This window comes from Falco peregrinus, chromosome 8 (assembly GCF_023634155.1).
Source record: "Falco peregrinus isolate bFalPer1 chromosome 8, bFalPer1.pri, whole genome shotgun sequence".
Classification (NCBI taxonomy): domain Eukaryota; kingdom Metazoa; phylum Chordata; class Aves; order Falconiformes; family Falconidae; genus Falco; species Falco peregrinus.
The window spans coordinates 23,051,506-23,065,030 of record NC_073728.1 but is presented as its reverse complement, the minus strand read 5'-3'; the positions used below and the strand labels follow the sequence as shown (position 1 = coordinate 23,065,030).

General features: G+C 36.7%; 1 protein-coding gene across 1 annotated transcript in view; it reads right to left on the bottom strand.

Moving 5' to 3' along the window:
- Positions 1-8,566, bottom strand: part of LOC101919476 (sodium channel protein type 1 subunit alpha) — a 103,461-nt gene extending 94,895 nt beyond the window's left edge. The window contains exon 1 of the mRNA XM_055811625.1: positions 8,065-8,566. The gene's annotated coding sequence lies outside the window, so the exon portion shown is untranslated. The remainder of the gene's footprint in view (positions 1-8,064) is intronic.
- Positions 8,567-13,525: the final 4,959 nt, after the last annotated feature.

Genomic DNA, 13,525 nt, shown 5'->3' with positions numbered 1-13,525 from the left:
CAAATGTGTGTGAAGCATTTAGCCTTAAGGCAGAGCTTCTCTATGGGAAGGAAAACTGTTCACTCCTGCAATGCCAGGATTTTGACGACACCATTTCTTGCTTTAGTCCTCAATATGTTTTCCATGTGAAGGAACAACATGACCTCTGTTAACTTCTAAACAGTTCAGGGGAAAAATCTTGAATAATTTAAACACCACCACCCCATCTCCCTCCCCCGCAGCCAAAAAAACTGGCAAACACCCAAAAATATAAGGCCAGTTAAATCCATCTTGTAACAAAATGCTGTGCTGCCAAAAAGACCTGACTGCAGCTTTTAAACCATTTTTAACAACACCAAAATTGGATTTTCTTCTTAATTATATACTTAATAATAACTACAAAGCAAGCATTCAGGAATGATAAAAAAAAAGAAAAAATAAGGGGGGGGGGGGGCAATGCAGATAGCTCACATAAATGAACTAAGGTTTTGAATTAAACATCCAGATGGCTTACCTGATAAAACGTGAATTTCAGATGTATTATGAGGAAAACAAAAATAAAAAACCCAAGAGAGGATGATGATGAAATGCTTGAATTGCTCTCTAATAAAGTTGTTCAGCTTCACAGTTCGAAAAGGTTACCAAGTATTTATAAATTGCTGCATTCTCATTGGAGGGGGGGGGAAAAAAAAAAAAAAAAAAAAAAAAAAAGACCTCTGCAGTATCCTCTCTGCTTCGTTGTCGGTCTCCTGTTCTGAGGCTTGCTCTGTTACCTAATACAAATCAGCAAATAGCAGGGGAAAAAAAGCAGAAAGAAAAAAAAAAAAAAAAAAAAAAAAGAAAGAAAAAACCGAGGGGGGATTGGAAGAGGATGAAGAGACACAGAGGAGGGTGAAGAAAGAAAAAAGGACGGGGTGTGTGGGGTGTAAAATACCAAGCTATCACCTTAAAGGACAGCCCCATCTACCGGCAAAAGAAATGAACCAGCTGTAAAAGATTCCTCTTGACAAGATTTTCTGACTTAAACGACCCTGAAAATCTACAGCCCCGTTTTCCTTCAGCAAGGAACAAAAGGCATGGGTTGCACTGCAAAGTAGACTTCTTTATCTAGTGTTAAACGAGTAAAATTTTTCAATAATTTTCTTTTCTGTTAAGTATTTGTCTCTGAAACATGAGAAGGAAATAGTGAGGGTGGTCTATTAGGAAGGCACCAGAAACCTTTCCAGGTTTTCCAGGCATGCCACAACTACACGCTACCTGTCCTCTGTCCCGATTCACACCTCCCCACTGAGCAGTGGTGGTAGGTTCGACATCTTCAGTCATGGGTCTCAATCACAAAAAAACCCACAAAACAAACCATCCACCAAAAGGTTCCTGTGCCAGTCATGTGCCGTGTCCATCTCTCACAGACTGCATTGCCACTCACTCAGCCTGGCACACGACCGCCACATCACAGCTATACGTTCCTGCATGCTCAGATGACAGCTGTGCAGCCAAATCTGGAACCTAGACAAAAATATGCCTTTTTTTTTAAAAAAAAAAAATAATCAGACTGCTAAGTAACAGTAACTGCTAATTCAACAAACTCCAGCTGCACTGGATCAGCCTCAGCCTGAGCTGAATCAGACAGCAGTATGTATTTCTCGTTTTGCTTCCTTGCATGTGGAACTGGGATGGCCATCAGCAAACGCTTCTACAGACCCTAGTGCCAGCCATGCTGGAGGGGGTGGGTAGGGTAGGAAAGGAAGGGGGCAGTGACTGGGAAGGCAAGAGGTGCACAGAAGATGGTCCAAAAATAATACTGCATTTCTTTCATTGTGTAATACAATTTTGGCATGTAAAGATAGAAGAAAATAAACCTAATTCATACCTGTATGTAATAAGGCTGTCACCTATAACAGATATTTCACACGTTAATCTGCAATTCAGTGACCCCAGGCAGCTCTAATGAATTTGATCCCCTAGAGTAAATTCCAGTATTGCTCCGATATGTCCTTTATTAATATTCCTACATCACGAGGTTCTGACTGCTTAAATTTTGCTGGAATCCAAGCTATGTGAAGCTGAATTTCTTCACCTTATGTGGTGGCCTGACGTGCTTGGCCCTTTACAACAAGAACTTGGAATGGCTCAGTATAATACCTAATTTTCAAGCATTTATCAATACAGAATATTATGAACAGTTGTTCTAACAAAGAAATCTAATCTCACAAATTTTAAAATATTTTCTCTGCAATATTAAAGTGATTAAAGCAACACAGCAAGCAACCTTATGACACTAAATATTAGGTTAAAACACATCATAATATATCCAAATAGTAATACTCAATTGCTGACATACAAAGGGCCAGACCAAGCTGGAATCAGCCACACGACCTGGGTCCTTTGAGTGTGCCTGAGCACTGATTTAGAAATACTTCACATGCATTCATGTTTCACTGCTGCCATGATCACAACTTTTGAATTTCGCTTTTCTGATGGCACTACTGGTGGATTGCTAAATAGCTCAGGCAGGTGCCCGCTACCCAAAGTTCAATTCTATGACCTTGAGGCAGAAAGATGTATAAACTATTACCTTATTATTATCAGCTGGTAACATACTCTCCAGGTGTTTGATTCTTATTTAGATATAATTGTAAAAGATGAGGTGTTTTGGCTTTTTTCAGACATTTGCAAAGTTCTTTGGTGTCATGAAGAGCATTTGCAGGTGACAAATTACTTTGTAGTGCTAGTAACACCTCTGACAGAATCATCCTTAAAATTTTAAATACTAAACAGATGATTAGATACTATTACTGATGCCAATTGATCATTCCTAGAAATCTTTCTGTTTGGAGGATATTTCTGGAAATGATAAATTGCCTGGTGTTTATAAATACAGATTTATCACTAGGTTAAGAAGCAGAATATTTACTCCTCAGCTTGAAGTTTTAATATGAGTTCCTCCACTCTTCGCTACAGTTTCAGCATGTTTGACATTTTAGGGGCATAGCTCCTTTAAAATGTTGCATTTTGAAATGAAATAAATACCACAAAAAAACCCAACCAACCAACCAAAAACCAACCCTACTATAATCTAGGAACCGGCATAGATTAAACAATAAAAAGCAGGCAGCAAAAAGTCTTTGAGATACCACAGGTGCCTTCAGTTCTAGTCCTGAACATAACACTGGACACAGGAAATTTCCCCCAGCTTAAACATAATTTTAATGTATTATGAAAGCATACGGTTTTCAATAAATATCCTTCTTTAATCCTCAGTAGTGGTTCAGCATAGGTTATTTAATATAATCACTGTCTTTTAGAAATCTCCAAGTATCATTAACAGACAACTGAAATCTTTTTCTAAAGCTACATTTCTCATGGCTCAGATGTCACTGGTCACGCTGGTATAACCAGGTGCTCAAGTTCAGCTCCACCAGCTTACAGTGTCAGGAAAATTGATACGGTTTGTGGTTATCTTAACAAGCACCTTTGGTGGCTCCTTGAACCAGACTGTCATCTCATATGGGGTTTGAGAGGAGACTATCAGCACAATAGCTAGTTCTTTGCAACTGCTGAAAAGCTAAATCCCTTGAGTTCTTAGATTTTTAATATTTTAAACTTATACACTGCATCACAATTGCAGAAAGCAAAAAAGGTAGAGATTTCTCAATCACAGCTGCTTCAACACTAAGATAAATGGAAAAATCAGTAAATAAAACATGGTCTTCCTTCCCTTTCCCCACCAAAATTGAACTTTCCTTTTTTATTGTCTCTAAACAAATATGACACTGCTAACAGCAGTAAAATAATTTTTAAAATCAAGCAAACTTAGGATACTCATTGCATTTAATTCAGAAATTTTTGACCACTTCTTCCTGCAGGTATGGCGACAACTTTTCCTGTCCTAATTACCTGAGAAACAATCAACTTTGGGCCTGGACTGAAGCAACCATCCAAGAGACCTGAAGGAGAACACCTCCATGCTCTGCACAGCAGGGACACGGTTGCCAGGCAAACTTCATTTGCAGCCTCGAGCTTGCAGTCTTGCAGATTTCAGATTCTGCACACCTGGTAACTTTGCATTAATGGAGATGTGTGGTTTGCTTGCCCTCATACCGGTTTTCATCAGTCCTAATCTTGGCCCTGCCTTAGGAACACTGTGCAAATTTTTAAAAGCACTGGTGAAGAACAGCCTGGTAAGTGTTCGGCTTAAGTGCTACAAACTGCCCACCCTCAGTGATCACCATGCACTGGGAGATTCTGGATTTCTTCAGCACATGAAAGGATTCATATGGAAGTCCTTCTCTGGTGATCCTCTGCAGCACAGCTGCCTTTCTGAAAGGGACCTATAATGAACTCTAGATGAATAAAAAGAGAATGTAGCTCTTTTTGTCACTTTTCAGCATGTGTGCTGCAAACATTACAGTTCTGCACAAACTCGAGAAACCTTTAAAATTAACCTTAGAAGCTTCGATGTTTAGCCATGGCAGTAAACCATGCACGCAACAATGTGGAAGACTGTGTTCAACATACACAATTAGTAGTGTTAAGAGAGAGAGATATTTAATGATGGTGTCTGAGATACATGTTATTTATCAAAACATTAAGAATTCTCCCTTGATTCTTTACAGTATCTCTTTCTAGTGTTCTAGGAATGAATTCTGTGAATTGCAATGGGTGTGAGAGTAAGGGACTAATTAATCTTATATATAAAGAATGAGCCACTCCAGATCCTCCATGGAGAAGCAGGTAAACATGATAATCCAGGAGGCTTTTTCTCTTTCTCAACCTGTGAATCAATTGTACTGCAGTCAGAGAAGATCTATACAAGCAGTTAAGGATGGAAAACCATCATCATGGAGAACCAGGACCTAGAAAAATGACATGGACTGTAGCAATACAGAACAGAAGATTGTGCCCAACCTTTTCACGGAAAAGTGAGGAAAACCTTTGAATAAAAAGAACAGTAATTTTTTGTACAAGAACAGAGCACATCTGCCAGCATCTAAACCAGTATCTTCAGAACAGATACAGCCCGTTTCTACAGCAATAGATTTTTGTCACATCTGTAAGCTTTTGGTGTACTAAATGCAAATAAAAGTTGGCAGTTTTGGACAGAGAAAGATCTGCATTTGTGAGCCCAAACTTACCTGGAAAGCTTGTGAATTATACTGTTACAGTCTTACATTTAGATGTTACATGAGATAAACTAAACCACAGGTGTTTGTAGTCTTTCTTTTTCAATTTGGCACTAACTTAGCATATGGCTGTCATCACAATGTATAATTAACTATGATGTATATTAACTAAATTAAAATGGGCAGATAAAATTTGAGATATAAATATCTTTACAGAAAATAATAGTCTAATGTATACAACCTATACTTTGCTTACATTATGGGTTACAAAACCTACAAAAACAATGGTCTCACCATTTTTAATGCTAAACACATTATTCTAAAATAATTTCATTCACACACTTTCATATGGTTTCCATGCTCCTCAGTTTTAGTGACATTTCCATGACTACGAAGACAGCACAGAAAGTCCCTTGCAGGACAGAAAACTCTACTACTGTGCAGAAAAGTTAACATAAAAGTTTGTCAGAAACTCAAGCTGCATATTGCGATGTGAGGGAATACACAGAGTATTGAAGGCAAGCTACTGATGTAGCTGTGGATTGGACAATTCCAGTAAACCACAGGAAAATACTAGGAGGAGGCACTGACCACTGATGGTTCATATGCTGCATTGTACTGGGTTCAACACATAACTTACAGCTTAGATTCAATTTCTCAAACCCAGAATACAGGATATACAAATACACATAGGAAACACCATTTCCTAACCCTTCATATCCTACTGAAGCATCTGCAGCTTGCTATGCTTAGAAGTAGTGTGTGCCCTGCTATGAGCCATGATGCAAAAAATAGAAATAGTACTTCCAGAAAACCACAATACATTTAAAGACAGTAAGTCTTTTTCTTTTTCTTCTTTTTTTTTTTCTTCTAATTGAATAGGTAGGTTATTAATACTCCTTAAGCCTGTAAGAAAATACCTCAAGCACCCACACTTGAAATGGGACAGAACACAGTGTGCTCATATATAATAGCATAACTATTTCAGAACACTTCAGGCAGAAAGAAACAAAGAATCTGAAGTACATCATTACAATAATGTGTGGTACCTAGAAGTTTTGTTCTAAGTACTTATACTATGCTATTATTTTAAGAGTTTGTTTGCAAGGCATACTTTTGTATTTTGAAGTATAGAATATCTATAAAATATTACACAATGTAATAGACTGCACTGCAACAGAGATGTTTTCAAGATACCAAAAATGAGCTACATTCTCTTGACCCTAATTTCTTTCACAATGTAATTAACGAAGGCACCAGCCTGGTGTTTCTATTAAATCACAGCATAGATCTACATGACTGCCATTAAAAAAAAAAAAAGTAATTTAGTAACTGGTAAGGTAGGACCACGATGAAGAGACAACTGACTGCTTGGTAGTTCTTTTCCAGAGAAAGAGAGCTTTAAAGATAATAAGAAAATGACAAAATGATTCACCTCACCTAGAAACAAGTGCTGAAATTAAATTTCATCAGTTATTTCTAGAACAATGCGAAGAACCACTAGTTTTGGGGGGAGGGGGGGATGGACGACACACCAAATTTAAAGGATTTCAACTTCCCATCGAAATTAGTTTTACTCTGATACTAATACATAATCTTATGTTAATATTTAACTTAATTTTGATTTAAGAAAGGGACCTTAGTATTTATTCTTAGAGTAAGCAGTTACCTATAGGACTTGAAAATTTAGTAAATGTCATATTTTCAATAGGCAATAATTTTTCCTTTTTTTAATTTTCTCTTTTGGCACTCATTAACATAATTTAATACAAACATCACTATTTTTAAGTAAAATTAATTTTTTGGTAGCAAGCTGTTAAGTATAACTCATTGATACAATTCTGACCAAAGTTTATCTCAGGTATTTTTACTATAAATTCCCCTATGTTTTGGAATTCATTACAGCATCTTAAATTTGTATTATTTAATACTTACAAATTGCTAACTCCCATGCAGTGCATACGACAGTGCCACAAAAGAAAAAAGTTGCTGTCCAAGGTGCTGTACATAAACACGACTTTTCAAATTAATCTCTCAAATGCAGGAAAAATATTGTCAAATTTATTGTGTAGCAATTGTCCCTGGCAAGCAAGCTAGCCTTGTTGAAATTCCCTACATGATACTGCAGTATCCGTGTTATGCTCTTACTTTCCAGGGCCTCGTCTGCTGCATTCCAGTATAATCAGCTGTTCCAGCACCTGATAATGTCCAGTATGTATAATTCATTTAAGGGAAAACCTGTTCTATGTTGCATTACAGACTCATTTTCAGCAGGGTGTAAACATAAAAAAAATTCTTTGAATTCTACATGGTGCATGGAAAAAACCTACCCTCTAACATAAATCTAGCTAACAAGTACTGCTCTGGCATTCTGCAGAGCAGTCACTAAATGTAATTTCATCTGCAGTATTCACTTTATATATTTCAGAAGCATACAGATTTATGAATTCATGCAGTAAATAGCAAACCACATCCTGGATTTAATTGCTACTTCAAAAAACTAAACAAACTGTGCTAGAAAAAGAAATAACTTTCCCCCTCCCCCCCCCTCCCCCCTTTTGTTTTGTTTAATAAAAGAAACATGTTTGTAATTTGCAAGGCTAAAACAATGCAACAGCCAGGAACTGCAGCAAACCTCTCAGAGCTAATAGCTCTATCCAGTAATGCTTTCCCACACCACCTTCAAGCAAATGGATTTCATTCACTGCTTAATCAGTCAAATTAACAATAATCCCCACACGGTTAGAAAAGATGCTTGTTAAACAAAGCCAATTTATGATTTATTTATTTGTAAAGTGTCTTAAAGCTGAGATGCCTAGAAGAACTACTACTCTGTGAATTCAATCATGCTGACAGAGCTGGTTTCACCTAGCAAATTCTCTCTGCAATTCACAGCATGGCTGACAGCTATCTGCATGGAAAAACAGCACAGTAATCACGTAAATCATGCAAAAACATTTACCCAAGTAGAGATGGCAAAGATCAGGATCCAGCTTGCAGACCCCATGAAGCATGAAGCTGAGGGAGCAATCCACTGGCTTGCTCGGGCCGGCAGTGTCTCTCCTACACTTGACCTAGACTGCCTTACATAATGAGGAATCAGTGCTGTATCCTGCGTGGAGGAGCAAGCTGAATGTCATCACTGGCAGAAGTAGGGAGAACTGGCAGCAGGCAGGCTGGTAGTTAGCATGGAGATCACGAAGTCTGCTTTCCCTGAGTGTTCTGGGAGAAAACACAAGAGCAGCTCAGAAATGCTGGTGTCATTCCTCCCCTGGAACGAATGAGCGGAAGGAGCGAGGGTGTTACAAGCGTGAGGCAGACAAGCAAGTGCTCAAGCTGCAGCTGTACCTACCGCCAAGGTAGCAGAGTCCCTGTCACACCGTGTCCAGAGGACTGAGTAGCTATAGCTAATAGGAGAGCAACAGCAAGGCAAATTAAGGAATGAGACACACAGGCTGCTTCTGCATACACTTGTCTATGTGTTACTCATTGTGGTGAGTAGAAGTAAAGCAACGGTATAAGATAAAATAATGGGAATCATTTCCAGGGGGAAATGCGATTTCCTTAAATAAATCTTACTGCATGCAAGTTAGATTATGGGGAAATAACCATTTGTTACCTGTTTTGCGTGGTGTTACAGGGGTTAAAGTGCTTGCATTACAGAGATTTTGGTATTTTCAAGAAAACGATGGGTTAGATGCATTCCTCATTGTGAAGATGTTTACAGTCATTTCTGGTATTTCCTCATTACTTTTTGGAGAGAAGCTCTGGGGTATTTCTGATGTTATTACTGTTTGGGTCATATCAGCACTTCCTCTGAGGAGAAACAAGTATCCAGGCTCAGCAAGCAGTTAGAAACCTAGACAACCTTCTTGTTTAAAAAAAAGAAAAGGAGCTTTATATTAATTAAAATCACTGCATATAACTTGTATTCCATATTTTATTTCATTTGAATACTTGAGTACTAAGTAAAGAGCCTTAAATACTGATAATGCATATACAAATTATCCTTGAAAAAGGATTTTGGGTGATATATTTTCTCTTTACAACTGAAGGCAAAGGTTTTACTAAGAAGGGGCATCTTAAGTTTTCCAGTTATATTTGAGACAGCTTGATTAGACGTGATCAAGAGTAATTGCAATTGGACACAAATTCTAATGTTATAGATCAACATCACTTGATAATGAATATAGTAAGTAAGAGATAAGGAAAGTATCATTTAACAATATTTAATGTTCCATTTTATGAAAGTAGTGCTATATTTGATGGTCCTTATTCTTTAAATTAAATGGGTTGGGTGAGTGAGTGAAATAATGGACATAATTTTGAATACAGCTCTGAAACTTGCCAAGTTGAAATCCTGGGCAGCATTAAATAGATGAGGAAAGAGAGCTCAGCAGCAACATTGCAGCAACATCAAGAGACAGGTCACTAAACTCAATGAAAGTTTTAGTATCAATATGGAACACTGGCTGGGTTTTACAGAAGTCAGCATAAGTACAGGGACCATTGTACTTAGTTATGCCCTTAGCAGAGTAAACATTATTTGAGATCTGATCTCAACTCGGAAAATCAAGGTGAAGATGGAAGGGATAAATATAATCCAATTTTTGTTTACAAAATCTATTTAAATTATTATTTATCTTTTACAAATTAGCATACAAGGACTTTTCTAACAAATTTGATTAGGTTAAAAGAAAATATACTTGAGTGTCAATTTTTTAAAATATATGCTTTCTTAGTCCCTTGTTGAAGGTTTTTTTTTCTTTATTGAGAATGAAAAAGAAAAAAGGAAAGATCAGAGGTATTTGGTAGAAGAGCTAGATCACTAATAACTCTGGTTATACTAGCTGTAGGTCTAAAGTATAATGTGGAAATAAAAAAAAAAAAATTAAAAAAAGCAAGGGAAATATCATTTGAGTACAACATTTTAAACAATTATTGCTGTACTTCAAATCAGTAACTTTTTATCCAATTAGAGAAATTTATTTATACCACATCAGCAAAGAATATTAAAAATATCTTTGTCCATTAATTCTGTCACATATTGGTGTTGGCTGTTAATTAGAAGTCCCTATTTTTAATTTATTCATAAACTTTATATAATTTATGCATACCATCCTCTACTTTTTGGTGTTTCAAGTGTAAATAAGAGTACTTGCTTACAAGAAAACTATTTACATACTGGAACCAGGTTAATAGAGCTGAAAATATCATGACCTGTAATAGGCTATAAGAGCATACAATGATTAATTAAGGTGCAAAAGTTTGGCGATTCTGTTGATCACGGCACTCAAACCAGCAAAGCAGCCAAACTACTCATCTAAGGCCAGCTCAGATGCCTCCACAGCCATGGCACAGTTAATACATCACCAGTACAATCTGCCTACAGATAACCAAATTTGACTGCATCATATAGAAAATAAATAAAGTTTACCTAGAAACTATAGGCAAATCAAGCCAATGCACAAAAACTGAGTAGAAAATGCTACCTAAATGAACAGAATGGCAAACTTGACTGTCAGCATTGCAAAGGCAATGTGCACTTTGCTTGATGTTACAGTTCAGGCAAACTTGTCTAAGCTTGATACAGCTGATTCTGTTTTTGGGCAAAATGATAAACTAGACAGTGCTTCAAATCTTTTCCAGCCTTCTTTTCTATGATACAGCCTATATATACTGTATGTCCAATTGCAGAATAATGACTGTCTTGTTATACTCCTTTGTCATGAGGATAAGTAAATACAAAACAATAATTTGTAAACATTGTTATTGTCATTCAGAATATGTCTGCAAGCCATATTTTTTATTTGGAGTGTAAAAACTGTTCACTTCTCTCAGGAATTAGCCAAGTTGTTCTTCCACTGAGCCACAAAAGTTTTTTATTTACAATAGTTCTTATAAGCATTGTTGCTGTAGATGAACTTGGTCTGATCTGCTGGCAAGTCAAGACTATCTTAACACAAATTCATATAGAAATTGCTGATATGTAGGACTCTCAGTGGAAGAGTTTCTGAACCAGCTGCGCTGATAATGTGAGTAGTAGAGTCTAATGCCTGATAGTGGTAAGAAGACAAGTCAAGTTTATATCACTCTCAAATACCAAATTGGTTATTCTGATGCCCCGGCAATTAGAAAGATTTCTGCCAAAGTAAATAAAATAAATGCAGGTTAAAAAAAAAAATCTTCTAAAAATTGTATTCTTTGGCAAATGACTGTAGAACAAAGCTGCTGATTGGAAATAACAAGAATGGGCTAGACTACCCCTCACATAAGGATGGAGATGAAAATATCAACGTTTGAGAGTTTAATGTGAGGAGTACAAAACAATCTAGACTCTTCTGCTTCTGCTATACCTGTCTTATGAAGGTAGTACTGGAGATGTTTTACAGAAGACTGTAAGGCTAGGAAACAAGTTCTGGAATTCTTTTATGGAAAATTTGGCAGTAGAAGTTAACAGTGCTTATTGCTAAATTATCCTTACTGGCTGCGTTTATGTCCACAAAGTTCTTTCTATTCCATGCTGAAATGAAGGAAACAGTATCTCATAGACATTACTCCTGCCAACAACCTTGAGTAAACAGGATGATTTTTTTTTTTTTTTAGACACCTTGCTCTTAAGATGCCTTGCGCATAAATAAATCATTACTTGAGGTTTGCTCATACTAAGATAGATTCCATTTGGGATCTGATGAAACATTAAAATGCTCCAGTATCACTGACTGGAGAGATGTCTACAATATCTTGAGGTGCAGGTTTTTGGTTTTTTCCATCCTTCTCTGACCTTGCTTTCTTTTCTCAAAATAAATTCTCCTTTGTGCTCCTGAACAACTTTCACAAGTGATTCATACTAAAATGTGTAAATAGTGGCTCAAAGTCTTCAGAATCCAAAACCCAATACCAAATGGAACCCTGTATTCAGAACCAATATCACATGCTCCTATAAACAGGCTGTGTGTGTGCACATATGAGTTCTTTACACAAGCCTGTCTGAAGGCTTTGACCGTTTCCATGTATGTGCTACTTTGGTTAGCGAAAACAATCAAGGCATACCTCATATCTTCTTTTTGAAACCAGTAGCAAAGGTTTTTGATTTGTTTCTTTGAGTATTCTCTAACAGCTCAAGACCTAAATTTACCCTGCATATATTTTTTATTATTTGACCCGGTTATGTCACAATGAAGATCACCGGAGGACTAGTCAAAGATGATGATTTTTCTTCTTTAGTTGAGTAGACTTCCTGGAGTGTCTGACTGATGCCAGTATTCAAACAGGCAGAAGTACAATTCTAAATACTCTGATTCTTAGATGAGACCTTACCAATCTTGCAACTGCATTGAGGAGCATTTTAAAAAGTAGTAATATTTCCAATCACCTTAAATTGTCTGAGATGTAAGATGTGTCAATGTTTTCAAGCCTCCTTTCCTTGGTGTTCTACAGTTTAGTATTCTACATAGCTACAAGAAAGTCCCTAATTTTCTTCCAAATGATCAAATACTCCAGCAACGACAGATGAACACTGAAATCTCAAATTCAATGCAAACTTCTAAGATATATATCACTAATTTTCTCATTTTCTACACACATGCAGTTTCTGATATTTAACATTATACTTTATCTTAGCAAATAACAGAAAAATTATAACCCAAATAAGCACAAAATCTTTCTACAACTAACTATGTACACTGAGTAGGTCAAGGTTGCAGTAATCTTAATATTCATTCTTTGACTTCTCTTTGACATCTTTCCCTCTTCAATAAAACTAGCTATGAGAGCCTTTTTCATTCCTTTCCCAGATTTTTTGTAAGATTTATAGGGCTGCCTATTATGCCTCTGAGAGTGCCTATAAACTGATTTCCCAAGCCACTATTTTTGTACTTATCTCACAAAAAAACCCATCTGCTGTTTTGCATATTAATGCTAAAAGAGAATGGCAAAAATAGGAGGAAAGAAAGAAGTTAAAATTAAAAAGCAGTTAATTAAGCATTTGATAAATATGCCTATTTATTTTGAGTAAATGAATGATCGTTATCAACTGAAAATAATCAGTACTGGCAGGCTTTTTGGTTGAATTTTCTTCTGTCAATTACACCAGGATGTTGAATTTAGATTTAAAATTTTCTTACTACCTCCCTAAACTAGTTATGAGCTGAAGAGCAAGAAATGATGCACACAGTTTTGGAGACTAAGTTGTTTAAGTTGCAAGTTATCCATGAAAACATTTCTAGAAATTGTAGCAGTAGTACCTTGAACTCCAAGCCATGAGTTACTGATGCCTAAGAACATCAGGCAAAACAGATTTATGGTTCAGCATGATAAAAGTACCATTAACACTAAAAGCAATAAGGCACGGTTTTGCTTCCCCCCGCTCCCCCCCCCAACCCTCCTAAATATCCCACAGCATGCGGCATTTCTGATACTGA